This window comes from Nanorana parkeri, unplaced genomic scaffold, assembly GCF_000935625.1.
Source record: "Nanorana parkeri isolate BGI_ZX_2015 unplaced genomic scaffold, ASM93562v1 scaffold31, whole genome shotgun sequence".
In the NCBI taxonomy this organism is placed as follows: domain Eukaryota; kingdom Metazoa; phylum Chordata; class Amphibia; order Anura; family Dicroglossidae; genus Nanorana; species Nanorana parkeri.
This window is the reverse complement of record NW_017306299.1, coordinates 2583671-2600524: the sequence shown is the minus strand read 5'-3', so window position 1 is coordinate 2600524 and position 16854 is coordinate 2583671.

The window sequence follows — 16854 nt, the reverse complement described above, 5'->3', positions numbered from 1 at the left end:
TTAGATGGGTTGTTATTTGTTCCACGATTGACAAAAAGTACGTTTTATAACTTTTTAAATACATTTTTATAACACAGTGTTCCAGGATGTACCCCCACAATTGGATAGCCAATAGGAAATGTGCACATCACCCAGGCACTTACATGAATACCTGAAGAAGGACTCTCCTCCTCTGCAGTGAAGAAGATAGAAGATTTGGAACTCCTCTGCAGTGAAGATAGAAGACTCTGGACTCCCCTCCTCTGCAGAGAAGAAGATAGAAGACTTGGGACCCACCTCCTCAGCAGTGAAGAAGATAGAAGACTTGAGAACCAACATGTCATGTGACCAGATTTGGGTAAGTAAATGGGGCTTTTAGCTTAGGATTTTGTTTTATTTTACCATTCATTTGCAATGGGTGGTTAATGTTCCATGATGGACAAAAAAATAACTCCCTCTTCTGCAATAAAGAGGATAGAAGTCTTGGGACCCTTCTCTGCAATAAAGACGATAGAAGACTCGGGACCCCCCTCCTCTGCAATGAAGAAGATAGAACATTCAGAAACCTCATCCTCTGCAGTGAAGAAGATAGAAGACTCAGGAACCTCCTCCTCTGCAGTGAAGATAGAAGACTCTGGACCCTCCACCTCTGCAATGAAGAAGATAGAAGACTTGGGACCCTTCTCCTCTGCAAGTGTTTTGATGTCACTGTACTTATAGTCCATCCATTTTTCCTCCCATCCATGTTACTAAAATTTGTACCTTGGTACAGACATGGATGGGAGTAAGAGTCTGCAGGAGCCATAGCATTGCACCCATGATCTACTGATTGAGGATGCAATGCTTTACTAGCTGCAATGCAACAAAAAAAAAATGGACTTTGCCTTTAAAGCAAAATAAATTGGTGCCTAGACACGCACTAACATGGGTGACAAGGACATATAGCATCTCTCCTGTCTCCTGTCTGTGCAGTGTGGCAGGTCTGTATGAATCACAAGGCTGGCCAAGCAGATGAACCATTATTTTGTTCTCTGTTGATCTTTATGTATTTACAGCATATCCAGCTGTTTGGCTGAACTGTAATTCCAGCAGATTTGCCTATTTCTGCATCATCCCCGCAGGTAACATGCATTAGCTGAGATGAATCTTTTCTGTGGATTTTCCAGAATAACTCCATTATTTATTACAATGTATTTCGTTCCCTCAGAAAATAACCATGAAGACATTATTTACAAGAGGATTTGCTACAGATAGGTGCCGTGAGCTGTAGAAGAAAATACATATTTGTGATGAAGACTAAAAGAAGAAATTCAACCAAATTTCCTTAAATTTGTATGAATGTAAATTTCCGAAAGGCAACAATAACAAATTCCAACGTATCCAAATCTTTGCACCCGACCAACTCCGGCTGCAAGTGACAGCTTTGCTCCGGAATGTAAACTAATGGGCTGAGCAAGTTGTGACATCATTGGACTTGTTCTCCCCCTTTGTTTACCTTCTGGAGCGGTGACTTGCGGCTGGTGTTAGTTAGGTGATGTCACAACTTGCTCGGAGAGCCGCCGCACCGCTGGAGGGACAGATGAAAACATCAGGAAAGAAGAAGAAGATCGGAATAAGAGGCATCATTTAAGGTGAGTGCTGACATTAACATGGGGGAGGGGGCATTTTTTTTTTACTTTAATGTCACTTTAACATGTCTACTGCTCGTTTTGGTCTAGGAGTGAAAACAAAGCAGATATACTCACCCGAACCTTGGTCCCATTGCTGCTAGACCACCCCACGCAGTCTCCTCTGCACATCCACTCTGGCAGTCTAAAGATCCACGAGTTATTATGTTCAATATGCAGTATTAGATGTGAGGATGCAGAGGGACATTCCACTGACAGAGCAGAGGAAGAGAGAGGACGGGTCTAGTAGCCAGATGGGACCAAGAATTGGGCGAGTATATCTTTATTTTACACCCTAGATAAACCTAGGTGGGGTAGCCCCCACTGCAAGGGTTAAGTTTTATTCTACCTGCAGATCTTCTTTAAAGTAGACCTTTAATCCTCTAATATCTTTCCATCCCTGCCCCCCCAACAGTTATTGGGGGTTTGTTTATTTAATTCGTGTTTTTTTTATCCAACCCCAAGCCTCCTAACACATCCCCCTACCCCATCTGCCACCATTCTCCCAGCCTTCTGAGATATTGCTGTCACATATCCTAGAAGGTGGCAGGAGCAGAGACACACAGAGGCCAGTAGGCAGACCTGATGTGCATCATCGGAGGGATACCTGAACGCAGAAGAGGCAGACGGCTCCTGATGACTGAAAGGACAAAGATGGCAGCATCGGACCTGGGGGCTGTGGCAGCAGAGCAGTGGAACACGTCAGGACAAGGCTGCATTTGGTGGTCAGGTGAGTATATGAATTGAGGACACTCCTGCCGAACAGGTAAGAGAGGTTAAAGGGAGCAGAGGTTTCCCATCACCGGATGCCAGAGTAGATTGTAAGCCCTCACGGGCAGGGCCCTCCTTACCATCTTACCATCTTGTCTTGATTTGTATTGTGATTGTAATGTCTTCCTTATATTGTAAAGCGCTGTGCAAACTATTGGCGCTATATACATCCTGTATAATAATAATAATAATAATAATACCATTGACTTCTCATTGACTATCTTGGTCCAGGTGGTGATAAACAAGGGAAAAAATTCAGCTTTTGTGTTGATCAATTTGAATGAGTTTTGGTAATTCTACTAGACAGAGTCCCCCAGTTTTGTTCTTTAGGATTTCCAATATGTATAATTGACTCTTCTCATTCTTTCAGTTTGCCTCTTCAAAGTAATGTGCACACACATTACACAGTCATGGTACACTGTTGTCACCATCAGGAAACCCATCCTGAGAAATGCCATGCAGCCGTCCGCATGTGCATGTAGACAGGAAGTGGCTTAAGAATTGCTGCGGGAGATCAGCACTGAGATGTACCAAAAGGAAGAATTAAAGTTGAAACAAGTATTTTATTTTTGAACAAATTGCCAGCAGTTTATGATACACAGCGATTTAATAAACGAAATGTCATTCACGTAGGGTTTATATCTACTTTCAAATAAACGGAAATATGTGACCCCCGATTGCTACAATTGCCAAGAATTCCAATAGAGCTGAATTACTATGTTACATTTATCAGCAGTTACATTCTTCAGAGTTGGAAGAATATCCATTGCCTCTGTGCTAACAAGGCTGTCAGAAAAGCTTAGCCAGATCCTAACACAATGCATTGGGAGCTAAGCCTTGTCTAGGCTGATCTCTTTCCAGCTGAGTGGGCTTAAAGGCTCTTTAAGATAGCTATCTTGTCCTGCAAAGGGCTACATGTATTTACAGCCGACCTTTCTATGCAAATAGCGGGTGAGCGGTGCGAAGAATCCTCCCTAATAGCTGATCATATTACTCAAACAGACGGACGCATTTTAATCAGGATGCAGGCCAATCTACGGGATGGCATTATCGATCGGGCACACAGCATGAAGTCACAGGCCAGCTTTACTGGGGATCTTGACCCTCAAGAGGATTTTATTACATGGTTTCATCTCATATTTTATGGATATATGACTATTGAGCAAATCTCACACACTCAACAATAGCAACCTATTTTTTATGGTTAATTAAAAGAAGCTGAATGGATCTGCCCTGATAGGAATAAAGTTCTGATTAACGGAAAAGTACCAAGCAGAAAAATATTACAAATGTGTCATATCTATACAGAAGATTTCTATGGCTAGCTCAAGAGTAAAAAAAAAAAAATGTCTAGAACAATATCACAGAGCCTGGAGATACACAATGTGGCCAAACATTTATGGTCACCGGACCATAACACCTATATGAGCTTGTTGGATAATCATGGGCATTCATTTAGAGTTGGCATTGCATTGCAGCTATAAAAGCCTCCACTCTTCTTGGAAGACTTTCCACAAGATTTTCGGAGTGTGTCTGAGGAAATTTGTCCCCATTCAGTCAAAAGAGCTTTTGTGAAGTCAGTTACAGATGTTGGATGAGGAGACCTGGATTCAATTGGCATTCTAAATCATCCCAAAAGTGTTCGGTAGAGTTGAGGTCAGGGCTCTGTGCAGGACACTTAAATTTCTCCACACCAATTTCATCAAACCATGTATTTTCAAACTGTTTCCACAAGGATGTAAGCATACAGTTAGCCTAAAGTTGTTCAGTAGGGTTGAGGTCAGGGCTCTATGCAGGTTACTTGAGTTCCTTCACTCATCAAACCATGTCTATATAGAGTTGGCTTTGTACACAGGGCAAAATTATGCTGGAAGAGAAAAGGGCCTTCACTAAACTGTTGCCAGTAGAGTTAAAGGAGAACTATGAGGTGAGTGCTTTTCAGTCACCTCATAGTTCTAGCCGACCTGTGACAATGAGACTGTCACAGGTCGGCTCAGTAGATCGGGAGGTGAGCGAACATATACCGGCGTTCGCTCACCTCTCGATCCTCTCACGGCTCTCTGCCGTGACAGGGGAGGGGCTGGATTCCCCCCTCCCCCCTCCGATCTGCCAGCGCTGACTGGCAGAACGGATGGGGGGGGGGGCGGGTGCAGCTGGCTCTGCCTCTAGATAGGCAGAGCCAGCTGTCACTCACGCAGCTGGGCGGATCTCGACATCGATGTCGGTATCCGCTCCGGCTGCGGCGTCTCAGTATACCGCGAGCTGTAGCTCGCGGTATACTGAGCTTAGGGTAACGGGAGGACGCTAGTTTGTGTCCTCCCGTTACCCTAAGGAGAACTATGGGGAAAAGCCCTGACCCCATAGTTCTCCTTTAAGGTCTGGGCTCTGTGCTGGCCAGGCCTCTCAAGTTTCTCCACATCAAGTTCATAAAACTGTGCATTTCCAAACTGTTGGCAAAGGTTGTAAGCGCACAGTTGGCCCAAAGTTGTTCAGTGGGGTTGAGGTTAGGGTTCTATGCAGGCCACTCAGGTTCCTCCACTCATCAAACCATGTCTATATAGAGCTGGCTTTTTGGCACAGGGCAAAGTCAGACTGGAACACAAAAGGGCCTTCACCAAACTGTTGCCACAAGGTTGTAAGCACACAGTTGTCTAAAAAGTTTTTGTATGTTGTAACATCAAGGGCTTGTTCACACAATGTCCATTGAGCTGTGTTTTTCGGTACACCACCACACATGAACAGGGCACATAGAAGACAATGGCTTTCTATGCGCCCTGTTCACACCATACACGTGTTGAGTCTAGCTCAATGAACATTGCATGAACAAGCCCTAACAGTTCCCTTCACTAGAAACACATGAGAACAATGTTGAGGGGTATTAGAGGTGTCCCATCATATAGTTCCAGTGGGTGCTCGAAAGGCCAATGGAGTTTTACCTGATTAAGGGATTACATTTGGTTCCAAAACATTGCGGTTGCTTATCAATAAAAGACAGACCGATAAAGTGGACCTCGGTGTGCTGGTGACCTCAATACTTCATTTGGACAGATGTTCATATATTTTTGGCTATTTGAGTAGGAGTGATGCTCAGGTAATGAAAGACTTGAGGCCAAATAATGTTGTATTTTAGTATTCAGAAATGACATGCTCTGAGGTAATGGGCCAGATTTAGCAAAGCAAATGAACAGGAGCAGGGATAAATCTTTAAGGTGCACTTGGATTGTGGGCCTGCATATGTCCATGAATGTTAATGCACATGGCAATTGTGAATCCTAAGCCTATGTAGCTGATCATACTCTGATTTTTAATGAGCGTGGAAAAGCAAATGAGCGGGAGTGGGGATCAATGGTTAAGGTGCGCTTCGATTGTGGGCCTCCATATGCCTGTGAATGCTAATGCACATAGCAATCAGGAACTCTAAGCCTTTTATAGCTGATCATACACTGATTTTTAATCTGCAGTGCAGCCCTAGCTTTTCATGAGTGTTAAAAATCCAAATCCTGCTGCTCAATTTATACATTATGTAATAGTTTTTCTAAAAGTGTGCCTAGACCCAAGAACATACATGAGCAGGTTACCAGTCTTGTCAGGTTATTAGTAGATGTGGCGGCCGCATTACTTTTCTGTTATCAGGCTAAGAACAATTTCTGCATGTAAAGAAAAATGCTTGTTGCAGCGGCATCACCAGGCCTGTTGTCACCCGGTGCGCATGTCATAACGTATACACGTGGCGTCATTACGCAAGTGCATGTCACTGCTGGCTGGCGGCCATTTTGGTAATGAACGTCAGAAAAGAGAGGAGGGGGCGTTTATCTGGCAGGATAAACTCTCTCGTCCAGTTGTTGGGCTCTCAGTCCATGACCAAGCGCCCGACTTTTAAGAGGGGGTGACACTAAAATGACCATCAGTCATTTTGGTGTCACCCCCTCTGATGGTGTCACCCGGTGCGGGCTGCACCCCCCTGCAAACCCCCCCCTTGTGACACTACTGGCTTATTGATCTTAACAGAAATCAATGTCCTTGTAACTTCCTGTGAGCTGAACTGAAAGCTCAGGGTGCTTTGTGAACTACACAACCCATTCTCCTTATGAAATAGAGGAGAGCGGGAGGTGTGTTGTAGTCCTGTCCTAAGATTACTAAGATCCTCCATAGAAATAGTATGGTTAGTATTCATTGCCTGCAGAGGACAAAGAGTTGTTACTGGCAGGATCATCAGGCAAAAATTAAAGAAGAACTTTGGGCACAAATTTTATAGACCCTTGCAGTGGGGCTACCCCTGCACTGCAAGGGTTAACTGCTCGTTTTGGTCCAGATTTGAAAAAAAACTCACTTGAAGCTCAAATCTGTCCGGGTGTCAGGGGCGTCCAGAGACCGGGTATCGCGTGTCACCAGGAGCGGATATCGGGTGAGACCCCCACCGTGACGTCATCGTGCATGCACGGCCATCTTGGTGATGGGCACCGGCAGAGAGAGGAGGGGATGTTCACCTGGCGGGATTAGGTATGTCGCCGGGTTCCCTCCTCTCTCCTGTAACTGTCGGGCTCTCAGTCTATGACCGATTCCTCGACTTTTCAGAGGAGGTGAAACCAAAATGACTGCCAGTCATTAATTTTGTCAGTCACTTTGGTCTCACCCCTCCAATGGTGTCACCTGGTTGCGGTCCGCACCCCCCTTGTGACGCCACTGCCAGCTGTGACCCGCTCCCTCCAGCCTGTCTCCTCCTGCAGTGAAGGAATGTCCCTTGGTGTCCTCACGTCCTATACACTGTGTATAAAACATGATGAATCAGGGACCTTTAGGTGGAGGGGAGCAAGACTGGAAGGACCTAAGAGCAAGTCGGCTACAAGGATGGGGGTGAGTATAACTTTTTTTTTTTAACCTAGACAAAAGCGAGCACTTAAACCTCGCAGTGTGGGTGGGGGGGGGGGGGGGGGGGGGGGGGAGGCAGGGGCGTCTGCCCCACTGCAAGGGATAATACAAAATCACAATGTATAAATAAGTCCCACTTGTATTAAGAGGACTTCTAAATGATCTGTAAGAGTTTCCGTTTTTTTTTTTAATACAAAAAGGGCCTAAAGTGATACATTTATTTGTAGTGAACAGATACAAATAAATGTATCAACCATTAACCCTTGCTTAAAGTATTATTTTTGTATATTTGGTTTATTACTTTGGTTATTGTTAAAGTGTTTTTTTTAATAAAAGGGCTGCTTTTATTAAGGGCTATTTTTAACATTGAAGGGAAACTGTTAGCGTTTTGTGTTAATTACATTTTTTATTTATTTATACATTTTCATAGTGTTGTATATCTATTCAGTTTTCTGTATATTTGTCTATATATAACCTATAAGCAATCCTTCACAAAGCAATATTTGACAGAGACAAAGGATTCTCAGCGCTGCGGGTTATCTAAGAAGAAAGCACGGCAGCAGCTGTGGCACGCTCTCTCTCTTTGTAAAAGTGGAGGAATACGAGAAGCCCGTTTTGTGTCTACCGAGCATGTTTTTAACAACAAAGCCAATGCGAAGATCAAGGAAAGCATTTTAAAAGCACACTAAAGATCTCTCTGCAGGCTGAAAAGGGAGAATGCCTAATATGTCATATTTTTTATTCACCTGACCAAACAAATAAAAAAAAAAAATATTTTTTTTAACCACTTGCTGTCCGGTGCATTTTCTTACAATTTGCGCACACATGATAAAATATTATTTTTTGACTAGAAAACAGCTCCAAACCCCCAAACAATGTTCCAGCTCCAAACCCCCAAATATATGTTCTGAAAACAGAGGCCCTGCAGAATAAAAAAAAATGCTAGTTGCAATTTTTTATGTCGCATGGTTTTTGTGCAAATGTTTATCAAACCGGTATTTTAAGAAAAAAAAAAAACTAAATAAAAATTTAGTGCACAGAAACATAATATAATACCCAATTTTTTGGTAAAATATGAAAGACGGGGTCACGCCGGGTAAATAGATACAAAACATGTCAAGCCTTAAAATTGCGTTTGTCCGTGAAGCCGCAAAAAAAGTCAATACCCAAAATTTCACAAAGGGAAAATTTTAAACGCTTTTACCGCTCAACAGTTTAGTGCTAACAGTGATTGATGGCCCCAGAATTATTGCTCTCACTCCGACGTTCGCGCCGATATGTAACATGTGTAGCACTATTGTTGTTTTCACATGTAGGCGCACCGACGCGTGTTTGCATGTTTATGTGCGTGCACGTGGGGGGCGGGGAACTTTTTTTTTGCATTTTTTTTATTATTCTTTATTATTCTTATATATTACTTTAATCTTTTTTATTTTTAGACATTTTTTTTTTTTTTTTACACTAACCCTATTGCTATCACATAGAGAGCTAACAAACAACGTTGTTCGGCTCACTTCATTTTGGCCGGGTTATTCACTCGGCTGCCTTCTGCAGCTTTGTGCATAACCCCCTAAGGCAGCTAAAGGAGCCACAAGGGGAGTATCAATGGGCCCTCTGGCGGAAACCCCTTTCCATGGACACTTTGCTCTGAATGATCAGAAGTCTTATAGAGCAACTATGTAATGTGTACATAGTATCTGACCAAAGATACACATATTGAAACTCCCAAAATGTAATCATTTAATTACATTTTATTTAAAACCAAATGTTAGTTTTTTTGTTGTTTTAGTTTTGTTTTTAGTTTTAGATTATATTTAGTTTTAAAGTAGGGAAGGGTTAAGGCGCCTATCATTTTATCTATATATATTTTTTTGGTTTTGCTAGGGATGCACCGATATATATCGGCCGCTACAACATATCGGCCGAAAATGGCACTTTTGGCATAATGCCGAAAGTGTAATTTTCTGGCCGATACAGCGGTGCATCTGTGTATTCTCTCCTCCCCGCTGGGTGCTGCTCTGTGTCCCAGCGGGAAGGAGAGAAACTGTCACAGGCGGCCAAGCGCTGCGGGGGGAAGAGCACAGTGAGCGGCAGGCGTCTCTCCTCCCTGAAACGCTCAGCCTCCTATCACAGATCAGAGGAGAGCGGTGTGTGGGCGGAGACAGCTCTCAATGCTGTCACAGGAGGCTGAGCTCCTCTCTCTCCACCTCCTGTGACAGTGTGTCAGGAAGGAGAGCGGGTACAAGCAGTCAGTGATCAGTGATCGCTTAAAAAATAAATATAATATTTAAAAAATTAGAAAAAGTTTAAATAAAAAACAGTTTCGGTTTTGTCCTGACATTTTTTTAAATTTTGGTTTTGTTTCGGGTTTTGACATTTTCATTTCGTTGCACCTCTAGTTCTAACTAGGGATGCACCAATACTTTTCAAGTACCAATGCCGATACTTGGCATTTTCATGAGAACTACCAGGGTTGCAGCGGTTGCAGCTGGGACCCGGCTCTGGCGCTCCACCCCTGTTCTGAAATCATTCGTCTGTATTGGTTTAGAAAAACTGTCACATGACAATAAACAAAAATGTATCAGTACTTGTACCTGTGAGGACTTCGGCAAGTATCAGTACTTGTACTCGCAAAACTGGTATCGGTGCATCCCTTTATTTATGAAAACAAAATTAAACATTAAAACAGAGATGTACAAATCCCGGGAGCTCCGTGTGCTCCTTAAAAATGACAGCTGCCTCCTAACTTTTGAGTTTTTCTCTAGTCCAGTCTTGGAGCTGGAAAAGTATCTGTACTTGTACCAAGTACGGTACTTGGTACCGGTGCATCCCTAGTTCTAACCTTTCCCGATTCCATCCAACACTTATAAAAAAAAGTTTGGGCTTTGCATATACTTTAATAAATACATCGAAATGCACTTGCTTTTTTTTTTTTTTTTTTCATAAATTCATTTTAAATAAAGCAAGGTCTATCTGAACTGTCTACAGTAATCCAGTCATGATGATGAAGGGAAACAAAAACACATTTAGATAATTGTTCCTGTATAATAACTATTACTGGAAGGCTGAAAAATATTATATTTATCCCACGTCCATGCAGCCTCTTATACAAATTAAAAGCCGCGTATCGGATTTTTTATGGAGATAACGCTACTGGTGAAATAAGATAGTGTTGCGTCAAAGTGCTTTGTAGTTACATTTACATAGTAATGATCAATCTGAGGAATGGGGAGGCATGCATTTGGGTAATAAGTTATATCAAATGATTAATAAATGCAAAGAGAGGTATTGGAGATCCATATAGAGGCACCACCCCGCTGTCACATTATAGTTCAATGGAAGGAGAAGTATAATGTGTTTGAGGATGATGGATTAGTAACACTCTTTTGAGTCGGTAGAAAAGACTTATAGCTGAGCTTCAGGCAGATATACAGTAATACAGATCTGTTTATTAATACATCAGTAATATTGTTTTTGACCATTCTTTTGACTTGGCCATATTTCTAACATGCAGTCAAATGTGATAGTCAACAAACCCCTAGCCAGTTCAGGTATTCCGTGTGTTCCAACTCAAGCACTCTTGGTGCAACTAATGAAGCCCTTAATTATTTGCATCAGGAGTCTTTGAGACATGAACTGTTTAGCATAGGGATGCACCAATACAGTTTTTTCGGTATCGAGTACGAGTACCAAAGTTTATATTTCGGTACTCACAGATACTTCTGCTAGCATGGAGCTGGGTGGTGTGTCATTACCCACCGCCCAGCTTCTTGATTGCCCAGGAAGCCGGCTTCATGCTATTTGCCCGGCTCAGTGCTGATTGGCCGGGAAGTCGGTGCCCCAGTTCGGCAGCATCGAGCCGGCTGTTTGGGATGAGAATTGCATATAAAATATATATACAACCGTATAGAGGAATATGCAAATCCTTTTGAATTCCCCTCAAAGTGGACTTTCTGTGAAATGTACTTTCTGTGACTTGGCATTCCTGTTCCGTAGCTTCATATCTGTATATCTGCAGTGTGAGACCAAAAGACACTGCTGCATCTGGCTGCTAGTCTCTCCAGCTTTGTAGTAAGATTTGGCGATGTCACTAGTGCAGGGGTGGGCAAAATCGGGACCTCCACCTGTGGTGAAACTACAGATCCCCCATTACATCTGTATTTTCACCACAGCTGGAGGGCTGGAGTTTGCCCACCCCTGCACTACTACATTGCTCACGGTTCTCTTTGCTGGAGACGGAGCGATACCTGAGGACCTGCAGTGCAAAGATCTCCCTGCTTCTGCTTCATTCAGTCTCTGGAACTGTTCTTCCTCTGCTTCTTCATCATTACCCTACTAGTCATCAGGGTGTGGGAAAGGGCAACTCTGACATGAGGAAGCAAAAACTCCGCCTCTAAAAGATGGCCACCTCCACAAAGAGACACAGTGCAGAGCAAGGCATGGTAAGTCAGTAATGGAGAAGAGATGAACTCTCTTCTCAGGGAGACCACGGGCCATTCCAGTGACTAGCCCTTTGTCCTCTGTCTGTCTTTTATTGGGCACAACGTACACAGGACAGGTTCTCTGTAAAGCAGAATTCTGGGCAAATGTTTTCATACCCTTACAATGGGGCTCCACTTGCACTGTGCTTAAAGGAGAAGCTTAAAGGAGAACTATGGGGTTAAGTCTTTTCCCCATAGTTCTCCTTAGGGTAACAGGAGGACACAAACTAGCGTCCTCCCGTCACCATAGGCTCAGTATACCGCGAGCTGTAACTCACGGTATACTGAGACGCCGCAGTATACCGCGAACAGCTGCTCGCGGTATACTGAGACGCCGCAGCTGACGCGGAACCTCATAGTTCTCCTTTAAGTACTCGTTTATTTCTAGGTGCTAAAAAAAAAGTTTACTCACCGGACCCTCTGAACTAGCTTGCTCTTAGACCAGTCCCTCTCTCCCCCTCTGCTCCAGTGGTCTAAGGATCCTTAAGTCATCACTTTCTATACAGTGTATAGGACATGAGGACACCGAAGTATATACAGAATGCTGGGACCAGAGTAGCAACCAGCTGGCTCCACGGTTCAGGTGAGTACAACCTTTTTTTTCCTAGACAAAAATGAGCACTTACCCTTTGCAGTGCAAGAGTAGTCCCACTGCGAGGGTTAAGAAAAAAAATTGCTTTAATGTAAATATTGTTGATAAAATATGAATAATAATAATTAAAATAATAATAATTAAAATAATTATAATAGTACTGTACATTTTTTTTTCATTTACTAATGTAAGTGTATCTTCCTCCATTTACCAGTCTCCCTGTATGACAAGACTACCAATAGCAGAATCTTCCCAATCCTCATATGTGACAATCTCACTTTGTTTCCGGAATCTTTACTGTCAAAACACGGACAGGAAGATGTCAGTTGCAGCCCCTCCCGGAGATGTCGTTTCTAAGCTGACACGCTAAATTGTCAGCCGCGCTAACGATATTGTATTAGAATTGACTAGTTAATGTGATGTTTGCCATTGGAGCTTTCAGGAAAATAAATATATGAGGTATAAAGGAATTACTGCGCGTATGAATGGGAGTGGAGAGCTGTCATAAACTCACGTTTAAACATCATTTTTGATGCTCCGTGAAAGCGCAGCGGGTAGATTTTTTGTTAAGAGGTGCACAGGGAAAACATTAAGTTTAAAGCTCTCATCACCTAGCCTCCTGCACGAAGATGGACTATTAGGGTAGAAAAGTAAATGCTTCATTGGGGACAGAAGTCGCACAACTGAATTAAATGGAAGCAGTTACTCATTTATTTATTTTTTCCTTTAGGCCTCATTCACACGAGAAAAGGCCGGCAAGTACAGCTCCGTGCTGCGTGCACGGCCGTACTGAGCAGCTTCCGGGAAGGACAGGTGCTTCGTGTGATTAGTACGCAGCCCCTGTCCTTCTCTATGGGAGTACGTGGCCATAGGCCGCCCTAAGCTCACCCGTCCTACACTGTCTGAGCGTAGGGCGGCATATGGCCGCATACTCCCATAGAGAAGAACAGGGGCTGCGTACTAATCACACACAGCACCTGTCCTTCCCGGGAGCTGCCTGATACGGCCATGCACGCAGCACGGAGCTGTACGTGCCGACCTTTTCTCGTGTGAATGAGGCCTTACCATTTATTGTTTTGAAAATGAATAACTGTAACAAATAAAGGGATTCCCGATACCCTCTTTGGGAAGCAGTTGCTCCTTTTTCCTGGCAGATAGCCTGAAAGCTGATGCCCCTTCTGCTATAGGCTTACTCCCCCTAGGTGCACCCACGCCATCGGCTGGACATGATAGAGTACTGCATGCATCTGATGACACCAGGCACCAACTCTACAGATAAAATATAGTGACTTTGTATAGATTTCCTTTCTTTATGATACTAAACCAAACATTAAAATAATGTGAAACAATATATTTTCTTTGGACTTATTGGTCAGGTCAGGAATGTCTGGTAAAACATTGTCAGCAGGACAGGAAGTGAGGGGAAATCTCTCCAACGGAGTTTTGGATAGCACTAAAAACTCAACAGGTATTCTAATCCTACCCTACTCAATCCAAAACTAAGAAAAAAACAATTTTAGCTGGATGTAGACTTTAATAGTACAAATGTTTGCAATGATTCACCCTCCTACCTCGATGAACTTATGTCTTTTTTTCAATGTAACAATGTAAATTCCAGCATTATAGACATGGACATAGATAAACATCTACAATGGAATTACCTGTACTTGGTATTACTGGCTTTGTACTTCAGTTTAAAGCGTACCTCATCAGATGGTGACCAAATGGGAATTCGTTAGGCTATCGTACAAAATCTTTAATAAATAAATTGCCCAGAAAATGCTGAATTTATCCACAAGCGGCTGATCAAAAAATAAGACATTCTATATCGAGAGCTAAAAATGAAAACACACACACATTGATAGCTTATAAGCTTTAGCATGTGATAGTTTTATAATGTCATTCTTTATACAGGGGAAAAATGAAGTCCGGGATGCACTACAATCTTAATACAAATTAGTAAACTAAACATGAGATTGTAGTCCATCACAGGAGTGAGCTTGGAGCGATGACTACATTACAACACACACAGGGACCATTGGGAACAAAAGTATCCACCCTCCAGAAGGAAGGACAGTGTCAGCACCAATTCAGAGATGATTTGAGGCTCTACAGCCGAGTGATACACAAATAAGATACACATTGTTGTTAATAGTTAAGGCACTTGAATGTATTTCTAAGATTTTACTCCTGAGTTTAGTGTCACTTTAAATGTATGTAATATATAACAGATGGGGGATCTCAGCCCTGTCAATTAAAGTGAAGCTGTGAAAAAATAAATGTGGGAGTTACCATTGATTATCTTTTTGAAGAATAAGAATAACGATTCATTCCATGACTGCTCAGTTAGATATTTATTTTGATCTTTTTATACCTCCTATATCTCCCTATGAAGCAGATGGTTTGAATACATGAAACGTGTTGAGAGTTATCCTCATCTCGCTGCGAGAATCACTGGTAATCAATGGAAAGGGAGTTTTAAATAATGTAATAGTATATGTTGTAAGGAGAGCTTTGTGTCAATATTAAGAGTCAGCTGAACGGTGAGTGTTTGAGGTTATATGAGGAGATTTAAAGGCTAAGTTTACCTTCCTGACCATGTTTAATGTACACACGTATTTAGGGTGTAACATGAAGCATGGTCACATCACAACCCATCGTGGTTGCAATGCTTTAGTGGCTCATATGCAAAAAAATAATAAATGCACATTTTTCCTTTTATGAATATGTGTGCATTTCTTTTTTTCAAAAAGTGCACTTTACCTTTTAAGAGAGTAATAGTGATATTTGGAAATGGCTGCTTTTTCAAATTCAATTTCTTTTATATGTTGTTATATAATTTCATGGCAATAATATAAATATACACACTATATACCGGTAACATTATGACCACTGAGAGGTGACGTGAATAACATTGATTATCTCTTTACAATGGCACTTGGAAGTGGGGGGGTATATTGGGCAGCAGGTGAACACTGTGTCCATGAGGTTGATGTGTTGGAAGCAGAAAAAATGGGCAAGCGTAAGGATTTGAGCAACTTTGACAAATTGTGATGGATAGATGACTGGGTCAGAGCAACTCCAAAACTGCAGCTCATTTGGTATGTTTCCGGTCTAGAGTGGTCAGGACCTACTAAAAGTGGTCCAAGGAAAGAAAACTGGTGATCCGGCGATAGGGTCATGGTTGGCCAAGGCTCATTGATGCAAGTGGGGAGCAATGGCTGGCCCTTGTAGGCCGATCCAATAGAAGAGCTACTGTAGTTCAAAGTGCTGAAAAAGTTAATGCTGGTTCTGATACAAAAACAGTCTCTGAACACACAACGCATCACAATTTGTTACGTATGGGGCTGCGTAGCCGCAGAATGATCGGGATGCCATTGCTGACCCGTGTCAATCACCAAAAGTGCCTACATCAGAACTGCACCCAAGAGTAAAATGTAATCAGAAGGGGTAAGGGCGGGTGGGGTGTCACAGACGTACCGACAGGTGAGTAGGGGAAACAGGGAGGGGGGGTTATATGTGTGGGGCTCCTCCCACAAATACAGCTAACAAGTTAGCCTAAAACATATACTGTATGTAATAAAAATAAAAGACAGGAGTTTCAAATTGAGATTCTGATTTTTGTTCCGGGAAGGAAATGTTTTCCGTTTTAGAACAAAATAAAGCTGGCAGAATAAGGATTTTTGCCTTACTCGGGATCACCTGCAGGTTTACGGCTCAGCGATTGCAAGATTTTTATTTTTGTCAGGTATATTCACTTTTGAAATATCCCAGAAAAAAAATATAAAATATTTTTCCACTTGACACTATTGATCTCCCGAACAAAGAATTTCCAAACTGTAAAACATCTATAAATGGTAAATGCCGTGACAACTTTCATCAGTCATGCCCTCATCTGGGTAATTAAGTTCTTGTCAGTGAATAATTGCTCAAATGTAAATGACACTTTTTCAGTAATTGGCTACAGATTAATATAGGAGTATCAATTAACCTGGACTGTAATTGATGACATTGTAAGCCGATTAGCTGGCGCTCTGTTAATGCCCAACATTCTAAGACAATTAATATTGATTTTGTTTATGATAACCCCCCAAAGGAAGAAAAAAAACATATGTTTCACTTCATGCCAAAATAAAGGGAAACACTTTTTTTTTTAAAGATATAATTAAATGTGATTAGCATGTGTAAATGACTTTATTAATGTGTCATCATGTACATGGGGCAGCCATAACTGTTCATTCCATCAGTGGTGGAACTATCACCATAGCGACCCAGGCGGCCGCTATCTCCCTCTTCATGTCTCCAGCTTTCCGCTCCCGGACCCCACACTCTCTTTTTTCATGTCTCCAGCTCCCCATTATATCCCCCTTTATGTCTCCAGCTTTCCGATCCCGGACCCCACACTCTCCTCTTCCATGTCCCCAGCTTCCCATTATCTCCCCCTTCATGTCTCCAGCTTTCCGCTGCCGGACCCCACACTCTCCTCTTCCGTGAA